The sequence below is a fragment of the Chenopodium album genome, chromosome 5 (assembly GCF_948465745.1).
Source record: "Chenopodium album chromosome 5, dcCheAlbu1.1, whole genome shotgun sequence".
NCBI lineage: Eukaryota > Viridiplantae > Streptophyta > Magnoliopsida > Caryophyllales > Amaranthaceae > Chenopodium > Chenopodium album.
In genome coordinates, this window is record NC_137838.1 from 39511715 (window position 1) to 39535399 (window position 23685).

Sequence of the window (23685 nt, forward strand, 5' to 3'; positions counted from 1 at the left end):
TCACGTCCCAAAATCAAAGGAGTGTTAACATATTCCTCCATATCCATCACTACAAAGTCAAAAGGCACGTAGATGTGTCCCACTTGAATTGGAACATCCTCAAGCTCTCCACAAGGTAATTTCACCGATCGATTGGCCAATTGAATTGTCTTCCTTGTAGGGATCATCTCAATATTGAGTTTTTGAGCAATAGATAGAGGAATTAAACTAACACTTGCTCCAAGATCGGCTAAGGCGCCCCTAGCTTCCATGTTCCCAATTTTCACCGGCAATGTGAAACTTCCCGGGTCTTTTTCCTTCTTGGGCATCTTATGTTGGACAAGAGCACTCACTTGATGTGGAAGGGTGATAAGCTCATCATTGAGCTTCCTCTTGTTGGTGAGAATATCTTTGAGGAACTTTGAATAAGATGGCATTTGTGTCACAACTTCAAGAAAAGGAGGTTGATATGCAAATTCTTCATGACACTAAGAAATTTTGTGAACTTGTCATTCAACTTCCTCTCAGCAAGCCGACCGGGAAAAGGAACCGGTCCATCAAGATTCCTAGCCTCACTAGGAATTGAAGTTGTCTTCTCATTGTCTATCTTCTTTCTTCTCCGAACCTCCTACTATCTCATCACCTTTTTCTTTCTCACCTTCCTTGTTTTCATTCACACTCTCCTTCATTTGGCCTTCATAGGAAGTTCCCGACCTCAATGTGATCGCCTCGCATGTATCGGGTTTTGGATTGTGAGATGGGTTAGGTTGTGGTTGTCCGGGTAGAGTGGATGGTGAATTGAAAGGAGTTCTCTCGGCCAATTGAGCTAGTTGTGAATCAACCATCTTGTTGTGGGCTCTTATCTCTTACATTTGTTGCCCAAAAGATTGCATTTGCGCATACATGGCTTGGAGAAGTTGAGTTTGAGTTAGTTCCGCTTGAGGTGCTTGTTCTTGATGGTTTCTTTGAGGTGCTTGGGTTTGATTGTTGTATTGGTTTTTTTTTAGATAGCTTCCTCTTGGGTTTTGGGGTTGAGATGGAGGTGGATTTTGATATTGAGGATTGGAGTTATAGGAAGGTTGAGCTTGTTGGTTCCATTGTTGAGGTTGAGGTACGAACCCGGGTGGTGGTTGTCTCCAAGCTACTCCACTGCCACTTCCTCTAAGTCCCTCTTGCCTTGTGTTGTATGCCGCCACATGTTCGGGGCTTAAACCTCCACAATAGGATGTATCATGGTTCGTTCCTCCACAATTTTGACAAGAGAAAGAGTTAACTTGAGAAGAGCTTGCTCCACCACTTGAGCTTTCATTCACACTCGTGTTCAATTTGGAAAGCCCTTTTGTTAGTTGATCAATTTGATGTTGTAATTGATTAACTTTCTCCAATTCGTAAATACCACCTCTCTTTAGAGCGTTTCTTCTTCGGCCCCCCTAAGAGTAATTCTTTGCTACCTCTTCTATTGTGGCTTCAACTTGATTTTAAGGGATCTTGATTAATTTACCACCCGCCCCCGCATACAAATTGGCTCTTGACATGGGCTCCAATCTGTCGTAGAAAAACCGCATGAGCAACCCTTGATTGTACTCATGGTGGGGACCTGCTTGCACCAACTCTTTGAATCTCTCCCATGCTTCACCAAGACTTTCATCGACCTCTTTCTCAAATGATGCAATTTTCCTTCTCATTTCGGCGGTCTTCTCGTTAAAGATAAAGAGCTTCAAGAACTCCTTTACAACCTCCCTCCATGTTGTGAGAGAGTTAGGCTTTACTTGCTTTAGCCATTTCTTTGCTCGTCCGGTGAGAGATTGCCGGAAAAGATGCATGAGAATGATCCTAATTAGCATATACTTCTTTCATTGATTTGCCTAGACTATTGCATGAGAATGAATTGTTTAGGTAGTCTAGACAATTCATTCTCATGCAATAGTCTAGGAAAATTAATGAAAGAAGTCTATGCTAATTAGGATCATTCTCATGCATCCTATTAGACACAAGCAAATCAAGAGAATAAAGAAGCACAATACATGAAACTCCATTTTAACAACTCATTCTTGTGCAATCATTAAAATAGAGGTGATTTTAATCTAGTTCAAATCATTTTCATGCATTTAAACTAGAAGGCAATCAAGTAAAGTGCAACAATAATCTCAAGCCATTAAAAATCATGTCTTTCATCAATTTAAGGCATGTAATCAATCCAACTATCATCATTCATCCACCATTCAATGCATATCATCCACCCCTTTCCCCTAGCTAAGAGTTTAGCCTAGAGAAGGGAGAATAAACATAATATCAAAACTAGAAATAAACACAAGAAACTCAAAACAAAAAATGATTGGAATATATGAAATCAATAATAACTAGATAAACTAATAAGATAGACAAAAATAAGTAACAATACAACAAATAAATAATATTAAAGGAAAGGAGAAGATATTACTAAAGAAAGGATTGAAGAAAGATGAAAACTTGGATACTTGCTTGATTGATGGAAGATTAAAGCTTGAGCAAAGTTGAATACAATAAAGGAAGCTTGAATAACAATCTATTTTCTCTCTCTAGATTAGGCTAATGTTCTATGGAATTAGTACTAAGTGTCTTCCTATTACAAAGAGTCTCGTCTATATATATGTGGCGCCATCCAAAAGAAAGAGACTTGGAAAACAAGGCGCAAATAAATCGGAAACCCAGCCGTGCGCGCCCGCACAGAAAGTGTGTGCGCCCTCTCATCATAGTGCGTGGCCGCAACTTTGAGGGTACGGGGAAAATGAGCGCGCCCGCAGATCAGGTGTGTGCGCCCGCACACAAGTCGCGCATAAGGTCGCACAAACTCTCTGGTTTGGCTCTTTTTCTTCAGTCTTGTTGTGCGGGTTCTGACAGGGCTGCGCACCCGCACAGCCTCACATGTGAGCCCGCACAGAAGCCGCACAGTACCCCGCGCACAACAGATAGCTTAGCTTCTTGATATCCTCTTTCTTTCGGCACATAATACCTACAAAACCAAAGCATGGAAATCAAAATAAAAACAAAACGAGAAGACTAAGAGAAGGGAAGATAAGGGAGAAAAGGAAAGAGGAAGCAAAACTAAGTAAAAATGCTTAGAAAAAGGGCCAAACAAGCGCAAATGAGGGGAGAATCCTTGGAGAAAAAGGATAAAAGAGTGGCATAAATGCGACTCATCAGCATCTCTAAGCAAAAGAGCTTTTTGATATGTCCATGCGTCTTTGAACAATAGAGCTTTAATACTTGAATGTTAGTTGCAATTATTCGGTTGGCTGCGAATAGGAGCTTTGCTGAATGGTTGTGACTTGTAAAAATCAAAAGATTGCCAAATGACTTTGATGGTATTTTTCTTAGGGTTGACCTAAGGTTCATTCGATGTGACTGATTGACTTGAGGTTGACACAAGGTGAAATGACACGTGTGACTCATGACTCGTGTGTGCATTATATTTTGATGTGCATGACTCAAAATGCAAAAAAGCAAGAAATTTTCCGTTATTTTTGTGGAGGTTAACGACTTTCTCCGGAAAAAGAAAGACGCAAAAAAGAATCGAAGTGTTTGTTGGTGCATGTTGAATGAGCTTAAGCTATTACCGTTGTCTCTCATAGTACAAGGATTGTAACGTCTTTGACTATCCTAGTTGACTCGATAATTAAAGTTTTTAGGTAAATTAGGCGTGGAGCCTAAGTACTTCATACTTTATGATGCAATGATGACCAATGTCGATATGACAAGGCATGCTTCAGCGTTGTGTTAAGATTTCATGACAAAGGGTTCCTAAGGGAAGTATTAGGTCATGTATCTGTGATGTGTGTGATAGAGTCATAGAGACACTAAATTTAGGCCGCAAAGGCTAAGTATGGAAAGATATTATTTCTAGAAGAGTCAAATTATGGTGACTCTTAGACTAGGGAAGCTAATGATGTAGGGATCAAGGCCCCAAGTCTAGCTCTAAATGGATAAGGATGAGCATAGGAGATCCCTTGGATATGACCAATTATGAACGTAAATATGAATGCACTTTTATTACGGCCACACCTCAATGTGAGGTTGCCTACGTATTCGTTAGGAATGAGTCCGAACATAGCTCTAGCCGAACCTCGCACAAGTGTGTGTATAGCTCAAAGAGTTAGTTTAAGGGTTGTAAAGTGGTTAGGCTAAAGGTTGAAGAAGAAAGGGATAGAGACTTAAGACCCTAGATAAGCCCCCAAGGTGTGCAACCTTGCTTTTGAATCTTTGTATTATTATGCTTGAGGTTTTTCACTTTTGAGCTCTTTCTTTTTTTATTTTTGCTCTCTTTTTTTTTTTTGGCTTTTACATTTTTTCTTATTTTGAACCTTCTTTTTATAAGTGTTGGAAATCCTGATCATGCGGACTATCACTCACTTAGCATTCATGTTTCTCAAGCATGGTACCGAGCACTCAATAAGAAACGCAATATGAGACGTGTTCATATCAAAGACATTAGAACACTTGACCTTTTGTAAACTTTTATTGTTTTTTCTATTTTAATCTTTTGATTCATTCAAGCTTTTGCTCTTTGAAAATTGCGTAAGTTACACACCATCCTATCCCAAGGTTAGGTAGATGTGGGTTGAAGAAAGAAAGGTCTATTGTTAGACGAGGCTCAAAGTGGTTTATCAAGAAAAGATTGTATAATTGAAGGGTGAAAGGTATAACATGGCTACAAGAGATGCCTCTAATCATGGGTATACCTTGTGCTTAGTTCGAAATGGATACATATATGTATATATATATATACATATGAAAAAGAAGAAAAAGAAAAGGAGGTCACGAAATCTTGTCGTTGAAGCTCGCCTCGTGTCTTATGCTTTATCGTCACTCGAACTTCTTGCCTTTTAGAGGAATGGGAAGCTTATTATTATCAATTAGATATTGGATGAACACTTTTTGTTTCCAACAGCTCTCAGTAGTATGACCCCTACCTTGATGGTACTTGCAGTGTGCATCTGGATTCCAACGTAACTAGGTAACCTCTTCTTAGGTCTGGGATCTTGAATAGGTCTAATGGGGGTTATAAGACCTTTAGCATGAAGGCGTTCAAATGCTATGTCATCACTTATTCCAACAGGTTTATAGGTTCTCTTTTGCTCTCGTTTATACATGGCATGAACCTCATCCAAGTTAAACATGCTAACGTTGTTTAAGTGGGTAGTTTTGGAAGAAGAAGTATTGTCATTCTTCTTTCCTTTCTAGCCACTATTATTATTGTTACTATTGTTGGCCTTCTTGTTGCTAAGAGGAACATTAAGGTGATTTGAATCAATGAGGTCTTGAATACGATCCTTAGAAGTAAAACACTTTTCAGTGGTGTTACCATGGCCTCTACTATATTTACAATAAGAGTTTGAATCCCAATTGGGTGATCGTTTCTCAGGTGGTGGGTCTTGACTGGGGCTGATGGGATGAATGAGACCTTGACCATGAAGATAATCAATGGCTTCGTCATAAGTCATTCCTATTGGTGTGTATTCTTTAATTGTCAGTTTTTCCCGTGGCTTAGGAGCATTGAGTTCTTCACTAAATCCTTGGTGGGAATTTTGTTCGATAACCATCATCCGATTTTCTAGTCCTTCTACAACATTCAAGAGCATGGCAATGACATCTTGCTGTTTTCAAACGTCTTCTTTTAGACTTGACAAATTTTCTCCGGTTTTATCTAAGCATATTCTTTTATCCTCTTCAATCATGGCCACTTCATCAATAGAGGTTATATAAGCTATCTCGATCATGGGCTTACCTATAGGTGTGATAAGGAGTGAAGGATCGATGGATGATCTTCTACGATGGCTAGAATCTCAGAAGTTTTATTGTCATCGATCAGGTCATGAATAGCTTCTTTGAGTTTCCAACACTCCTTTGTGTTGTGACCCTTTCCTTGATGATATTGCATTGTTTATTAGCATCCCACTTAGGTGGCTTGGCTTCTGGAACTAGGTCTTTGATCGGTCCTATGGGCATGACTAGTCCTTTGTGGTGTAGCTTTTCGAAAGTTGTTTCATAACTCGTACCTAGTGGAGTGAACACTCTTTTCGACCTCTTGATTCATGGTTTAAAAGTGATTGTAGCTTGCACTTCGTTAATGGGAGAGGAAGAAGAAGGATGGTCGTTCTTCTCTCCTCTCGTACAATTATCTTTCAGAAAGGTCATCTTCAATGTCAATGCCTATATTATACACAGCCTTGAAAGTATTCAAGTTGTGTTGGTATTTTACGTGCGTTGCATATTTTTCTTGAAGGTTCATGATGAACATCCTTACAGACTCTTTTTTGATAGGAATCTTAACCATATTAGCAGAAGTTTTCCTCCATTTGTTGAAGAAAGAAGTGAACCCTTCGTTTCCTTTTTTTTTTAACATCTCAAGTTGTTTGTGGTCTATTTCGTCTTGGATGTTGCACTTATATCTTGCTACAAAAGCATTTGTTATGGAATCCCTAGAAGAGGTTTTCTCTCTTTCAAGAGAAAAGAACAACTATTGACAAATGGTTTCTAAAGATAGTGAGAACAAGGAATGAAAAATCTTCCTATGAATCCCCTAAATGTTCATTATAGTTTCAAAGGCCCTTAAGTGAAAGTAAGGATTGTCAGTTGGCTTAAACTTAGAGATGTCATTGGTATTGAACTTCTGCGGAAAAAGCTCCTTGTCCAATGAGACCCCTTGTGAGCTAATACCCAGAAATCTATAGTCACTTAATATTTTGCTTAAGCTTTCTTGCACGAGCTCCATTCGATGTTGCCTTACAGGGGCATTGACTTGAAGAGCTATACTATTCATTAATTTTGTTAGGTTGGCCACATCCTTTTGTAGTTAATTAACTTCTTCCTGAGATGGCATTATCTTGTTAGCCATTCTTTTCCGACTAATTGGTTTGTCAAAAAGGAGTACTTGAACGAAGGTGTTTTCCTTAGTTAATTGCCCTTCTCTCCTTGACCAAGTGTTGTGGAAAGGGGAGTTAAGGGTAAGTTTTTCTGCATTTTTGACTTAAGCTCTATTCAACATGCGATGGACGAGAAGAGATTATGGAAGAAAGGGGATAATGATGGGTATGAAATAGTGTGTAGAGAGTGAAAAAATGATGTATATGGGAATATATAGAAGGATTTAGGAATAAAGTGGACCCCCCAACTCAAATGCCTAAAAAGACGCGCATATAAGACTCTCTATACATGGCCAAGATGTGACATATTATGTGTGTGCTTTGATAGAGAATGTGAGTGACATTCTTTGACTCTTGTGTGAGACCATGGGACAATGTGCCTAGACTCGATTAAGGACTGAATATAATTACTGCCATTAATAAACTAATTAAACCGTATTTGCAGATTGATTAGACTGACTCGTCGTGAAGACTCGAGAATAATTAAAGGTTGTCGTCAGACGACAGTACCGTCGCCAGACACTAAAAGCCAACGCCAGATGACAAGATCGTTGCATGGCATTGGAAACTAGCATGTGGCGCCAAAATCCAAATCTTTGCGCTGTTATGGAACATTGACCTAGGACTGTTTCAAGTATTGTGCTCAAAAGGGATTAGCCTAAAAGTCGTGCTAAGTCAAGTCTGATCAATTTATTAGACTTTAATCATTTATTAATTAATTAATTAATCAAATTATCAAAGTACTTTAGTCATTATTTTATTAATTTAACTTATACACAAGTCAAACAAAAGGTTTGGAAGAAAAGACATAGAGTATGCAAAACAAATAATGCACAATTAGTCATATAGTCACGATATGATGCAATCAGTTTGCAACCTAACCATGGCTCTAGTTCTCTAAAGTTCAAGATATGGGTTAGTCAAAGAGGGTCCATGGTTATGAGTCCTGCTGCACCGCGCGAAAGCCTTACCTTTGGAAGGGTTGACGCGTGTGGATGGGACCCCGCGAGTTAAACTCACTTCCATGGTTTGGTGAATTCAACAATGTCGGATGTACCGTTTGTTGCCAGGAGCGTTCGACTGGGTAGATATAGCATGAATTCCCAGAGGGTTATGTCCATATGTAGAACATATGTGGGTTTCAGAAAATAGTGAAAAACTCAACCATGAAGTAAAACCACGTAAATAGTACTAAAATTCTAGTCGAAACAAGAAGGAAGATTTATGGCTCTGTAGTTGAAGAATTTGGCACGAGAAAATAGCGTTGTCGCCAGACGACAAGCTTGTCGGTAGACGACAGCGCCGTCGTTAGGCGCTGACGCTGTTTTCTCAGCGCTAATTCCTACATGCCTCGGCAGCTTTCTATTCTTGATTTTTCCAATTTTTTCATAGCATTATTTTTATTTTAGTTGTGAATTATGAAATATATTTCCCTAGATTCCTACGTGTAAAAATCATATATTTTTGACTCATTATGGACGGTTTTTCCAACGAGAACCTTTTTATTCTTATGCCAATTATGTGAATCAAAATTACGCACATAAAATACTTAGAACTTTTTTAGTCTCATCAACTAATTCAAAATCATTGCCAAAATAAATTTCAGGAATTAAAAAAGAAATCCTCCCCAACGGAGTTGCCAAAAAACTGTAGGGAATATTTCAATCCATCCCACACTTGAGCCCCACTGTGATCGTACACTTAATCATGGTGGCGTCAAAAGGGAAGGAAGATATAGTGAAAGAGTCGCGAACAAGTTTTAGGAACTTGTAAAACGTTCACATGGTGAAGGTTACACCCCTCAACGATTCAGAAGATCGTTAACTCCAATAGCTCTGGAACCATGACTGAAAGTTCGAGGATGAAGGTACAAATCCAACATAAAAGAGATTGAACCTGCCCTAAAAATAGGCCTCTACTTTATTTTCTCATATTCATGTGCGCTTTCTCACTAACATGCAATCAATAGGTTAACCCTAAACCCGTTTATCTATGTTGGTTGAATACTAATGCACAAATAAAACTATTATAGGCGATCACTAGAATTATAATAAAATTAGGCCTAAACAAGATTATTAATTATCTTATTAAGCGTAATTACAAGTACAAATTTCCTTTAAACATGCAATATAGGCGCGATCAAACAATAACAATAATTAAATATACCAAGCAACATAATAATAAAATATTATATGTAAATTATTCGTTGATTAACAAATAACATAAAATAATTGGTAAATTAACAAATTATGTTAAATAACTCGTAAATTAGCATATTACGTTAAATTATATAATTCGACACAACAAAAATCATCATCATAATAATAATCATAATTATCATAATCATGTTAAAGCATAATATTATTAGCAAGATCTTAGGAATGATAATAACAAAATTAATAATAAACCCTAGATGTGACTAAACATCAAAGATCAAATCTTTAGCCCTTACATGATACTAACATGATATTATGAAAGAAAATAGGAAGCATCACAAAAACATACATGATATTAGAAACATTAATTAACCCCAAACATGATAATTGGAAGCAATAAAACATCCTAACATGGTATTAGGAATCAATATAATAATCTAAGCATGATTTCGGTATCAAAAGATCAATAAAGCAATTAAATTAAATATTTGAAATACACGTGTTAGTAACTTCAAGGAAAAAGTAAATTAAACAATTAAATTAAATATTTGAAATGGGGATTTAGGACAAAACTCTCAAAAATTATCAAACCTTTCACGTCTAGGGCGAAGGTAACTTCGAAATTGGATAAGTGTTTCTAAAGATAATATATGAGGAATTTAAGAAAGGGAAGGTTTAGAAAAAGAAGAGAGAGAGAATAGATAATACTAGGTGTTGATGATTTGAAAACATGGAGGTACGACCCCTATTTATAAGAATAAAAGCACGGGATCGAAGAAAATCATATTCGGAATAAAATACCTCGTGTCGCAAACGACAGGAGTCAGGGCCAGAAGACAAGCTTGTCGCCAGGCGACGAAGGCAAGCAACAGGCGACGAAGGTCAGCGCCTGGCGATGACTCTGTCATCTAGAGCTGATCTAAAAGTTAACGCGCTTTTTCTCGCTAAATTACCTTTAACACCGGTTGCAGGTAATTATGCGTCCAAGTAGTTTTCGAAATAAGATTTAATATATTTTATTCTAAATAAAACATCTTTAAAATATATTTTTAAATCCTAACCTCATTTGAATTAAAAATAACCTTCTAGATATTCCTAGAAGACTAAAATCAATCCTAATCACTTTAGGAATAATAATTAATAGGCCCTCCTCTAGACCTTTGGGCCAAATCAAAATTAATCCATATCTTCCTTACAATTCATTAGAGTTGGGCTTATAATATATCATTGGAAAGCTCTTTTCGATCCCAATCCAACTACACTGTTATTGGACCCTTATCATGGATCAAACCAAATTGGAATAGTAATTTTTTTATAAATAAGCTCTTTTCGATCCCAATCCAACTACACTGCTCTAGGAAATACAGGCAGACACATTATTCTTATGATTATAAGCTAACTTCAAAAACTTAGCGGCTTAAATAAACGTCCAAGCCACCAGCTGTGGCCTTTGGCCGGATACTCTCATGTGTTTAACCGGCTGCTCAAAATAACCATCTATCGCTTGGTTTGAGGCAATCACTATAGTGATTAATTGACTTAGAAACTATGCATACTCTTTAAAGTATCAATAATTTCTAAGTCAATCAACCCATTTTTAAAACCAATCGACATTCGGCCAGGGGCAGGAACATTCGGTAAGAAAAGCAATCGCATAGTTTACAAGTTAAATACTTAGCAAAAAATCTATGCATAAAAAATTGAAAGCTTTAAGAAATTTTAGAGCAAAATACCAATATAAACAAAACGGTCAAAATGACCGGATGCTTCATTCACATTAATAAGCAGCCGCCACAATGGGCGACTTGAAAAGTTAGTTAGCTGAGCAAGAAATTGTTGATTAACCCGACCCCTTGGTCGGTAAAAATACACAGTTACTCGGCACACAGGGCGGAAAAGAAAATATTTGGCCATTCGGCCACATAAGAAATACCATAAACATGAAAAGATCAGGGGAGGTCTTCATCATTGGCAGCCGCATTCTTTCTGTCCTCCGGCAGCTGCTCATCATTCTTCTCATCCACCTCCTTATCCTCATCGTCCCCTTAGGACTACTCGTCCGAGGAGTCGAATTCCTCAAGGTCGCCTACACAAAAAATAATAAAAAGTTAGAAACTCAGACAAAAACAAAGAACATTAAGAGCAGCTAAACAAAGTAAATCCAAATGGCCTACTACCTCTCTACCTCTAAGAGCTAAGACCGCAAGCGGCCAGATACATCCTGTCAGTTAGCCACTCATAATGGGGAATGTAGCTTTGCAGGTTACATCCTTCACCCTTGTTTCCTCATTGGTTCGAACAGCTACAGTAAAAAGGCCTCGATCAAAGATTTGCTCCTGCGCCTCCTTTAGGACAGGCGGCAAGGCTCTCTTTTCAGCCACAAGAGGAGGATCTCGGTTGTACCGCTTGTATAGCAGGTGTAAGGAGGGTGATCTCATCGTAGGGGGTCCTTCCTTAGATGCCCATGGCCATTTAAAAGCCTGGGACTTTACAATTGTTTGGGTGTATTAGGATTTAAATTCTTGACTGTTTGAGGGACCTAGAATTAGAATTTATTCTATCATCACATTTTTTTGTAAGAAACAAGTAGGAGTCGCCAATGAGTTATGGGAAAACCCATAAACCTCGTCATACCTTAATCCCATGTGGAGTTCATGGGATATTTTGCACAAATCATAAGTTTACCCAAGCCCAAATTTGTCTACATAAACCAGAAATGAGTTTAGAAGCGAGAGTACTAAAATAACGTTCCCTTTAAAGAAGAATCGCTATTCTAGCCCTAGTACGACCTCTACTAGCTCATCCTTTTTTAAAATATCATCACCAAACAATATATGCAATGCGATACCTAAAACTAAGTTAGTTGATTTAATTTACAAGCATAAATCACGTAGGAATTACATTGCAAAGTCGTTGTTCTTTATTTAATTCAAATTCGTGAAAGGAGCAAAAGTGAAAAAGATTCTCCTTGGCTTAGGTGATCAATCGATCAATTAAATATTCAATTCTAATCTTATTTAACACAAGATACTATGTGGGATTGATTAATTAATTGTCTTTTTTAAAGTGGTCAAACTACTCTATTTTATTGATTAAAGTTCTTTAAAGCAAGAAAAGTAAATATGATTTAAATAAGTGCTTGGGAATTTAACACTTCTTTTTACTAGATCTCCGTTTAGAATACCTATGGACTCCTTCTTGTTTGGGAACCTCCACCGTAGTAACAAAGATTAAGAGGAGTGAGTGTTTAGGATAAGAGGGTTTGGAAGCACAAGTTAACAAGAGTCTCTGCCGGGATTTGAGGTTAACTTCTGTGTGTTTAAGCTTCGTACTAAGCTCCTATTTATAGGGAATGGGTGTAAATAGGGTTGTGAGAATTCTACCGTAATAGGTGTCGCGCGCATCTGGATGAGTTGTACGAGGCATCACAGCGCAAGTAATTTAGTTGCGCTGCCCATGCGCGGTTTTATGGTAAGCTTCGATTCTTTATTTTATAAAATTCTGAACCTTCTGCGAGCGCATCTCTAGAAGTTGCGCTAGGTGTTGCGCGCCACAGAATTAGTTGCGCGCACCAGACCAGCGCGACTCATTTTGATGCGCCCGGATTTTTCTGCGAAAACTTTAATTTTAACCTAGGCGCCCTCAATCCGTCATTATTAGGTCTTAAGCATAAGATTAATCCTAATTATGATCAGGTTTAGTTAATTGGACATTGGTTTATATTTGTTTTTGGTTAAGCTAGTCTTTTTGTGTATTTACTGTTTATCCGGTTATCCATAAGAATTCTTCACTTCGATCCATCACGAAGATGGTTTTATTTATCGTCATTGCACTTCATGTTGAGACAAGGGGCCAAAAGTAGATGTCTATAGTCAGCCCCCAATTTGATCGAGTATAGAATAGATGAGAATCAAAGTAACCAAGGAAATAAATCCGAGACTTATTCTGTGAAGTTCTCAAAGAATAGAGAATCTTTAAGAAATGTTAAGGATGTCAAAAAGATCCTTCATTCGCTAATTGTTTGAAACATGTAGTTATTAAGGCTAGAAAAAGTATTTTTTATGTCTTAAAGTGCTAAAGAATCTAGATTGATCCTTTGCAATTGTGGAAAGCTTTTACAAGTAAAGTCGTTCTAGGTGATGTCATCTCATGAGAAGAGATCGGTTTAACAAGATTTAAAAATGGGATGATGTCCTCCTAATCATGTCATCATTAGTCTAAAGTCTCTCGGTATTTCATTGAAGCTTTAGCCTGATTTCAACAATTTGAAAAGATCATAAAAGAATGTTTCGGCTTTCGCAACCTTTAGGCTTTCGCAGCCTTTTGGCCTTTGTAACCTAAACCTTTCAGCTTTTGCAGCCCAAATAGAGTTCTTGACAATTCGCTTGTCTAAACACAATACTTGATGTCCACAAGATAGAAATACATGTCTCAGGACTAGAGGCACATATCCAAATACAGTGACAGAGAAGAAAATCGGCAACTCACTCAGGAGTTTTTTCCACAAGATGAGTATACGTGTCTTAGGACTGGGGGCATGTGACTACATAGGTGCAACATCATCTCGTCGCTTTTTATACAGAGGTGGACAATACCCTAACTGCCCAGTAAGCTAGTAAGGGACCTAACTACTGTATTTGCTTCCAATTAAGAAGTATCTGTTCTTGAATGGTTTGACGTGCTTGTCGAATCATGAGCTAAAGCCTAAAGAAAAGTAATTTTCTACCTTTTAGTTCCGAGAGGTAGATCTTACAAAGCTTGGGGGAAAAATTAAATTTTACGCAACACCTAGGCCATACAATTTTATGCTGCATGATACGCCTTGCATTTTTACACTGCATCATGACGCCTTCCTTTTTGCCGTGGACGTGAAAAAAGAAGAAAAGCCGGACATTTATAACGTCAATACAGTAAAATGACAAACCTGTCTATGAGAGCTTTTACATAAAGCACCACCACGGAATGTCTTAAGACACTTTTATGAAAAACGTTCAAAATGTATGCTTAGAGAAGGAACAAAGCACGGTGTGCATGAAAAAAGATGCAAAAAACTATCAAAGAAGAAAACAAACTACAAAATGCAAAGCAATTTTAAAATTTTTTGATAATTTGCGAGTCATTACGTCTAATAACGAGCAAAAACAGTTGGAAAATGATCAAACGAATCAAAATCTAGATACCGGACATTTTAGTGACTAGTATCCAGTTGCAACTCAGTGGGTCGTGCTGGCCTAGCGCGCGCATTGTTCTTAGTTGCGCTGGTGTGTTACGCGCAACTGATTTTGTTTCGCGTGCATTTATGTCAGCAAAAAGAAATCGCTAAGCGTGATTTTCATTTTACTCTTTTTTTCTTCTTCCTTCGCCATTTTCGTCCCTCTCTTTTACTAAAAAGCTTGTTTTTTGCGATTTTCAACGCAAAAGGAAGTAGATCTCACCATTAATTCAAATTTTCCATAATCCAATATAAGTTTTTTGTTTAAATCTGCTCATTTTTGGCGGAATTTAGTCATTTTTCGAATCATTAAACCCCAATTGTTGAATTTAGGGGTTTTTTATTCAGACCATTATTCTTGGAATTGTTTGTTCAATGTTATTATGCTATGTTATGGTGTGTTTTGCATCAAATTTTATGAAAAATGGCTAAGTATTAAACTTTGTATGAGCATTTCTTCGTTTGACTACGTTTTTTGCACTTTCCTTCGCATTTGGTTTGTTTCTTGTTATTTTCTTTGCTTATTTTTCCTATACATGTTGATTATGAAGTAATTATAGTATTAGAACTAGTAATATCAACATAAAAAAAATTTGAAAATTTTGAATTCGATAATTGGCGCGAAGTGTATACTGAGCTTTTTTTTTGCCATCTTCGAACTTAAAGATTGTTTGGTAGAAGATAGTTGCATCATTCTCCAACGACCCTATAAATAGGGAGATATTTCCCCATTTTGGGGGACATTCAATCATTTATTACACATACTTTCTCTCTCATCAGAGAATCACCTAAACTTGGAATCCAAACAGATCCCCACATAAATTTCCATGCTCTTTATTCTCTTTCAAGTTAGTAACTTGATCGTTTGAGGCAGAGCTCCAACCACCCGGAGTCTCCGTTGTTTTTGCAGGTACAACTCAGCCGGACCATTCTTTGTGACGTAACTCTCCCGAGGGACAAAAACACCCAAAACATTTGGCGTTGTTTGTGGGGAGAGTACCTCAAGGATGGTTCAAGAGTCTGCACCACCTCTAGAACGTCCGGTCGACGAAACGGAAGTCTTCACTGACTAAGAGGATGAAGATCCTCAAGTTGAAAATTATATAGCCGATGATTTCTCTTTGATAACCAAGCGCATTCGGCCCAGAGACACTCTGGAGCGGGGTGCCAGCAAGGCGCGTACATTCTAACGGATGATTAATACGGTCTTCGTTAATTAAATTGGGAGGAATGTGGAGGCGTACATTGATGACATGATAGTCAAATCCAAGCAGCAGGCGGATCACCTTGTTGATCTCCGAGAAACCTTCATCACACTCAGGCGGCATAAGGTTATGTTAAACCATAAGAAATGCGTCTTTGGTGTTGAGTCTGGGAAGTTTCTCGGGTTCCTGATTGTTCAAAGGGGGGATATAGGCTAGCCCCGAGAAGATACAGGCGGTAATTGACATGAAGTCACCTTGCATTTTCAAGGAAACACAAAGACTAACCGGTTGCCTGGCGGCTTTGGGGAGGTTCCTCAGCCGGTCAGGTTACAAATGCCTTTACTTCTTGCAAGTAATCAGGAAGAAGACCAGATTTGAATGGGGGGATGATGCTTAGGCGGCCATTCAAAACCAGAAAGAACACTTGCACTCTTTGCCAAGGCTTGTAAGCCCTCTGCCCAAAGAGTCGTTATATATTTACCTAGCCGTCCCAGATCATGCTCTCAGAGTTGTTCTCCTTGCTGAGAGAGACGACATTTAGCTCCCGGTCTATTTCATTAGCCATGTTCTAAAAATTGCTGAACTACGGTATCCCATGGTGGAAAAATTTGGCCTTGCTCTATATATGGCCTTCAAGAAATTGAAGTCGTACTTTCTGGCCTATCCGGTGGTAATTTACCCCGATCAGCCCCTAAAGCGGCCAATGTCTACCTTGAAATCATCCGGTTAATTGCTTTAATGGACTATGTAAATGCAAATTCTTGAAATCACTTATGAACCTAGAAAGACAGTGAATGGTCAGGCGTTTGCCGACTTGATTGTTGAAATGACACGACCGGTTCAACCGGATAACATTGATCAGGTTTGGAAGGTGTATGTAGACGGGAGCTCGACAAAGAACGGCTGCGGTGCAAGAGTTATATATGAGTCCTCTGAGGGGGACAGATTTGAATATGCACTGCGGTTAAAGTTTCAAGCCTCAAATAACGAAGCACTGCTAGCCGGAATTCGCATGTGTAAGGTAGCAGGGGTAACAAAAATTGACGCCTACTCTGATTCACAGTTGGTCGTAAGCCAGTATGAGGGAAAACATGAGGCAACTCATCCGGTTATGATCAAGTACCTTCAGGCAGTTAAAGAAGAGGCTGGGGCACTTGAGGAATTCCGTCTGAGTCAAGTGCTCAGGTCAGATAACAACCAGGCGGATGCGTTGTCAAAATTGGCATCATCCGCCTGCTATGATACGCCTCGGTCAGTCTTTTGTGAAGTTATTGAAAAGAAAAGTATATATAAAGAGCCAATTGGAATCTTGGACCGAAGCTCTACGTGGATGGATGGCATCCGGGCATATTTAACAGACGACACATTTCCTGATTCACCACAGGAGGCAGCCGTCATGAAGAAGCGAGCAGCAAACTTCGAGTTGAGAAACGGAGAGCTCTTAAAGGCGGGTATCCTTAAACCGCTATTGAAGTGCGTTACCCCAGAAAAGGGGAAAAAGTTCTTGAAGAATTGCATGCTGGATACTGTGCCTCTCATATAGGCGGCAGGTCTTTAGCCGTTAGAGCAAGGCGGCATTACTTTTAGCCTACTCTTGAAGCAGACGCTAAAGAGTTGGTGAAGAGACGTGACAAATGCTTGAGGTTTGGCAAGCTTATTCACCGCCCAGCTACTAATCTGACGGCAATCCACAGCCAAGTCCCGTTTGCTAAATGGGGCATGGATATTCTGGGTCCTTATACGCCTGCTCCAGGCGGAAAACGCTATATTTTTGTGGTTGTGGATTATTTTACCAAATGGGTAGAAGCTGAGCCGGTCAAGAATATCAAGACAAAGGATGTCATCTCTTTCATTTGGAAGAATATCATCACCCAGTTCGGGGTACCTATATCTATGGTGTTTGATAATGGCCCATAGTTTGAAACGCCTCACCTTAAGACTTGGTTGGGAGATCAGGGTATCTCACATTGTTTTGCATCAGTCGGCCGACCCCAAGAAAATGGCCAAGTTGAAGCCTTCAACAAGCTCATCTCAGACGGCATAAAAAAGAAACTTGAAAGAGCCTGTGGCTTATGGGCAGAAGAGATAATTCATATCCTATGGGCCATCCGGACGACTGCAAAAGGGGAAACCAGTGAAACCCCATTTCTTATGGTATACGGTGCTGAAGCCATCTTGCCCATTGAACATTACGAGCCGACTCTCAGAGTCATGCTTTATGAGGAACACTACTACAAAATTAGGCAAAGAGACCCGTCAAAACATGCCTTATAGACCATATTTTAACGGGTCTCTATCTCAGGGGTCTGTTTGATAAACAGACCGCCTCATAAGTGGGGGTCTGTTATATTACTAGGTAAGAGACCCATTATCAAAGATAGGGGGTCTGTTATATTGCTATGTAAGAGACCCTTTATTAGAGAAATGGGGTCTCTTTGCTTAATCAGTTCAGACCTGTCATTTAAGAAATGGGGTCTCTTATCCCATTAATTTTATTAAAAAAATAAATCAACGTAACCCATTAATTATTATTTTTTTATTTATTATTTTTGCTTTTTCTTTAAGAACATTACAAAACCCAATATCAAAATGAATAAATATGAATTTATAAATAAAAAAAAAATCATCAAAACTAAATTATGATTTTCATTTTATTCATCATTGATACAATAAAGTTTATACATTATACGAAGTATAAGGTACAAGAGTGTATGTGCAGCAAAGATCATCAAAACCAATTTTAAAAATAGCAATCGGAAACACGCCTCAAACTAGATAAGTTAGATGTTGCAGATTCTTATGGTGGAAAGGAAAGTGAAGCGCTCCAAATAATACAAGCTGCAAGACATAGTTTCGAGATCCAATTTTTAACTATTCCAAGATCACTCATTTTCCCGGCGACGGAATTATCAATGAGATATTCATAGCCTCCAACTGACATTGAAAAAATAACAATAAAAAAAAGTCAATTAAGAATTTTACCAAAACATAAAATTGATGAACAATAACCAAACAAAATTTCTAGTATATGTAGATCTAAAAGAAGGATAATCAACCGCATAGTATTTCCTATTAGATCTTTAGTTGAGCAAAACTAAAACTTTTTTTTTTTAATTTCTATTATGTGAATGCAAAATAAATTACATAAAAGAAATAATAGAAATTAGTAGTAGATGAATTTAGAGATTTGTTGAGTACCTAGCTTGGAGAATTGTAAATGCAAGGAATACACCAAAGAATAACGGAATTCGCTATTTTTTTTAAAAGAGTAGAGATATAGAGTCATTTTTTTTTTATAAAAAACGCAAATATTAGTTTCCCAGGAACCATATATTAAAAAGTGAGGAGGAAGAGTAATTACCTTTTATTCTAAAAGAAGAAGAGCAAGTACCTTCCATTGAATATTAGCAAAACATCAATGGAGGAAACAAGTGGAAGAGACCAGTGACGGCGAAATTCTAAGAGAAAAGGATTTTGATTTTGGGGCTGAGGTTAGGGTTTTGAGGAGAGAGAATTGTATATAACAAGTACCCCTAATACACATAAGAGACCTGTTAGGATTGACAACAGGTCTATGCATTCTTTTTCTTTATTTCTCCAAATTAATTTGTGGGCCCTAATATTTATAATAGACCCGTTAAGTTATAGAACGGGTCTCTTATCATGTTCTAATAAACATAACATACCCGTTACCATTAATATTGGATCTCATATATCGAACAGATCCGTTTCATAAATAACAAGTCTTTTATTAGGGATCTTTTTTGTAAATTTTGTAGTAGTGGAAGAGGCAAATTGGGAGGCCATGCGGCTAGCATTGGACTCCCTCCCGGAATGCAGGGGCAATGCTTCAATGTGCCATGAGATATACCGTCTGAGAATGATGAGAGCCTATAACAAGAAAGTGCGCAAGCGTCCTTTGAAAGTTGACGGCTTTGTGTTACGTAAAATGGAGGCAACCGGTAGGGCTAACGAGGCTGGAAAGCTAACTCCTAATTGGGAAGGCACTTACCGTCTGGAAACTCCAGACGGGCGGCGTCTACCTTGAACTTGGAATGTAGATAACTTAAAAAAGTACTACTTCTGAGAAATGTAATTTTTTTGTAAATAGTGAGTCCATCAATGAGAAATCATGCTTTATTTGCAAAATTGTTTTGCTATCTTTATAATTACTTATCCGCCTTGCTTATGCTCAAACAGAACTTTTGTTTAACTATATAAGCTTGAAACTTAGTTTAGATTCAATGATATAATTACTTTTCCGCCTGGGTAATACTTAGACGAACTATTTGTTTAACCAACTAAGTTTGATACTTAGTGTAATTTAATGTCATAACTACTTGTCCACCTGGGTAATACTTGAACGGACTACTTGTTTAACCAACTAAGTTAGATAATTTGTGTAATTTAATGTTATAATTACCATTCCGCCTGGGTAATACCCAGACGGACTAATTGCTTAACCAACTAAAACCGACATTTAGTGTAAATTTGATATTTTAATAACGCGTGGCCAATGGCCAGATTGAAAAAACTAAGCACAAAAACGCTTAGTGGCTATACAACCGATCTAAAACAAGACCAAAGGCCAATGGTCGGATGGTTGCTTATATTAAAAAACCGCTTATCCCAACAAGGACAATGGCGTCCGGCGACACCCCTCCGGGTGCAATCGTCAGACTCTTCGTCAGTTCAACGTAACTATGAAGATAGCAAAGATTGAACGACCAAATTGGTGAACTCATAGCCGCCTGACCAGAATAATTTACGAGATCGATTAAGTTTCCGAATACCGGATGCCTTAAGGTATCAGTCGGTTACCCGCTGAAGTTTTCACTTAGATTATTTATTCCAAAGTTTCACTCTCTCTCCCAATTGGGGAAAAAGATTTTGTGTAATGGCTATGAAATAATTCCAGACAGAATATTATCGCCTAGGTAAAAGGCTAGAAGCACCCGTTCTAATGGCCGGTTGTGCACTTGGTTTGGGGCAATCACCATTGTGATTGATTGGCCTAAAAACACCTCATACTTCTCCACGTATCAAGTGTTTTCAATCCAATCAATCTATTTGAAATGAAACCAACCACATAGCCGTCCAGGGGCAAGAGTAGCCGGATTGCAAATTGCCGCATGCTTTTTAAGTTAGGCAAAATACTAACAATTGTAGTATACACGCAAAAAAATTCAAATAAAGAAAAAATTTAAACACAATATATATAAACAACTGACTGAGTCGGATTACTTCATATAAATGTTGAAAATGGCACAAAGGCTAGAATAATTGTTAACCGGAGTCACATCCGATGCCGAAACAAAACAAAATAATTGTCAACCCAACTCCATAATTGGTAAAATTACAATATACTCGGCTTACAAGCCGGCAAACTGCCACTGAATTAGGGAGGCTGACTCAAGGCTGAGGGGGAGGCTGTTGCTCTGGCTGGTCTTGGCCGGTTGGGAGGGCTTCGGATTAGCCATCAGCTACTTGAGGCTGGTCACCTTCATTTTGCTCTTCCTCCGCCGGCTCCTAATTGTCCGAGACTTCATACCCCTGCTCGGTAGCCCAATCTTGGAAGCGAGGCGCAGGTGCCTCACCCAGCACTTGGGCATCATACACCGCTGTGGCGTAATCATACCTAAGTTTGTAGACCTCGAAGTCTACATCTAGGTAGAGCAGCCCCCAGGCTATCTTCAGGCGGGCTGCGTTGTCCCGCTAGTTCTCTTCCATCAGCCGTTTTTGCTTCTGGGCGATCTCATCCGACTACTTGTTCCGCAGATTGACGATCTTGACCCCTAGTCGGGTGACGTCTGCCCAGAGTTTGGTGTTTTCCTTGTCAGCATCTTCTAATGCCTTGAGTTCAGATTTGGCATCCTTTAGTTTTTTCTAAAGGTCATTAGCCCGGTTGGTGGCTTCATTATTTGCAGCCGTCAAGCTCCGGACCAACTCCTCTTGTTTCAACTCTACTGCTTTAAGCTCTAAATCACACATATAATTAGCATATTCAGCAGAGTTGAGGTTTTCAAGGGCCCTCCGTTTGGCGTCATTTACCTCTTCTTTTTTCCGCCTTAAGGGGCCTAGGAGCCCGTCCAATCTCGGCATTACTTGAGAAAAGAGCAGCCGGATTATGACATACTTAGTTAAAATGAAGAAAAGATATCATAATTAAGGTTGGGATTCCTTACCTCAGCCAGCTGGCCCATTATCCGGTCGAAGTCCACTACCTGCAGATTAGGTATTGAATTCTTCTCTGACCGGGTAAGGGTCATCACCATCTGTTTGGCGAAACCAAAAATATCCGGCTCATCGGATGTAAGATAAGCACTAAAAGTAGAAATACTCTATGAGAAGGAAGCAGCATAGTTGGCATTCATCCGTTGTCGGCTGTTGACTGAACCCCCGGAAGGGTCTACCTTAGTCTTGACTCTCATGAAGTCAAGTGGCCAAGGTATTTCAATATTTCCCTTACCTTGGATTTCCGAATGGGTCTTAGGAATCTCCTCCTTCCCATTTGTTGCCGCACCGGCTGCAACATTAGGTGCCAGGCCACCCTTCGATGTCGTGGAGGCATCCGACGCATTTCGCTGCGAACGCTCTAAGCTATCGCTCATAATCTTCATTGCAACAGGGGACTTGCCACCGATCGTGGGACGATCGGTTTTGGTAGTAGAGGTTCACCGGGGAGGGTCCCTCCTGGCGACCTTGGCAGCCGGAGTGTTTTCTAGATCTTCTCTTTGCCTTTTCAAAAGCTTGGAGAAGGATCTAGGCACGCGTTTTGTAGAGTCCTGCAAATTAAGAAGTTAAATATACCCAACCGGCAAGCTGCCTTTGCAAAATATATATATATATATATATGTATATATATATATATATACATATATATATATATATATATATATATACATGTATATATATATGTATATATATATATATGTATATATATGTACATATATATGTATATATATATATATAATAAAAATAATAATACAAAGTCAGGCGGTCTTACCCCGCCTTTCTTGGACTCTTTAGCTTCAACGGCTGCTTTCTTTGCAATAGCAGCCTCCTTGCACAGTTGCGCCGCTGACTTAGCCGGGGTTTTGGCTGGGTCAACCATCTTCAAGGCGTCGGCTACATAAAGAAATTGAAAGTTAGAAGAAATTATAGGAAGTTTGTAATGAAAAAATAATATCACAAACATTTTGGATGCAAGTGGATCTACCCTTGGGAAACATGGGACTTAACCCACATGCGACCAGAAGCATTCGTCCTTTAAGTAGTCCAGGTAGGGGATCCAATTTTTTGTAACTATAATATGAGTCCCATCCCCCATGGGCTCAGTAGTGGTTTCAAAGAAACTGGGCTCCATTATTTGTTCTCGGGACCTAGTGGAGAGCGCCGGGAGGGGGCATTTCCTGCCCAGAAGAACTGGTTCCTGGTTGTACCGGCACAGTGTCCGATTGTGCCTCAGAGTTGGCGAAAAAATTAAGTAAAACTTGTCTTTCCACCCTTTCCACTTGGACAACTTGTCCAAACTCATTAGGTAATGGGGCAGGGTGGATAGAGTGTACCAAGCCCCGTGACCGCCTGGGGACTTGATTAAGTAATGCATATGAGCAAAGGTGGAGAAGCTGGGGGTGAGATTTTGAAGCTCGCAGGCGGCGATGTAGCTCAAAATGTTCGCTAATGAGTTGGGAGTGAGCTGCCTAACTCCCATATCATAACCCTTTAACATTTTCCTAATCCCGGTATGGAGGAGGAACCGGAGGCCGGCTTCTATAACCGCCTCGTAGGAGACAAAATAGTGGTCTGCATTATCAATGTAATCGTCCCATGCCATTACAATATCAGCAGGCGGGACGATAATATCCCACCCCTTTCCAAAGGGGTGCTTCTCTTTGAAAGCCCTGAAACCGCTCTTTAACAAGGCAATGTCACCGAGAAGCATTCTAATCCTTTTTGGGTTGGGGTTGTCAGCGACTTTCGCCGGCTGCTGATAGTCAGCCACGAAGTTATCCTGGTCAGAGCCAGAAGTTTCGGTCCTCGACCTTTCATCGGCCTCATCATCGCCGGATCCATTAGAGGAGGCGACTTCTTCACCGACTTCCTCCCGTACGTCCGAGCTCCCGAAGGAAGTGGGAGCCTCTTCATCAGAACCGTCACTCTCCTCCAAATCCTCATGTTCCCAATCCGGAACAACCTCATCGGTTGGCACTGCCATAGTGCGCCGGCTC

General features: G+C 39.2%; 1 long non-coding RNA gene and 1 other non-coding gene across 2 annotated transcripts; one reads left to right on the forward strand and one right to left on the reverse strand.

Moving 5' to 3' along the window:
• The first annotated feature begins 1559 nt into the window (after positions 1 to 1559).
• Positions 1560 to 1667, forward strand: LOC145633511 (small nucleolar RNA R71). The gene has a single exon (XR_014112833.1). It is a non-coding gene; the product is annotated as a small nucleolar RNA R71 (small nucleolar RNA).
• A 16410-nt stretch (positions 1668 to 18077) lies between these two features.
• On the reverse strand, positions 18078 to 19006 carry LOC145630695 (uncharacterized). Its single transcript, XR_014112186.1, has 2 exons — positions 18816 to 19006; positions 18078 to 18388 (listed from the first exon to the last, which is right to left on the reverse strand). It is a non-coding gene; the product is annotated as an uncharacterized LOC145630695 (long non-coding RNA).
• Between the last annotated feature and the right edge of the window lie 4679 nt (positions 19007 to 23685).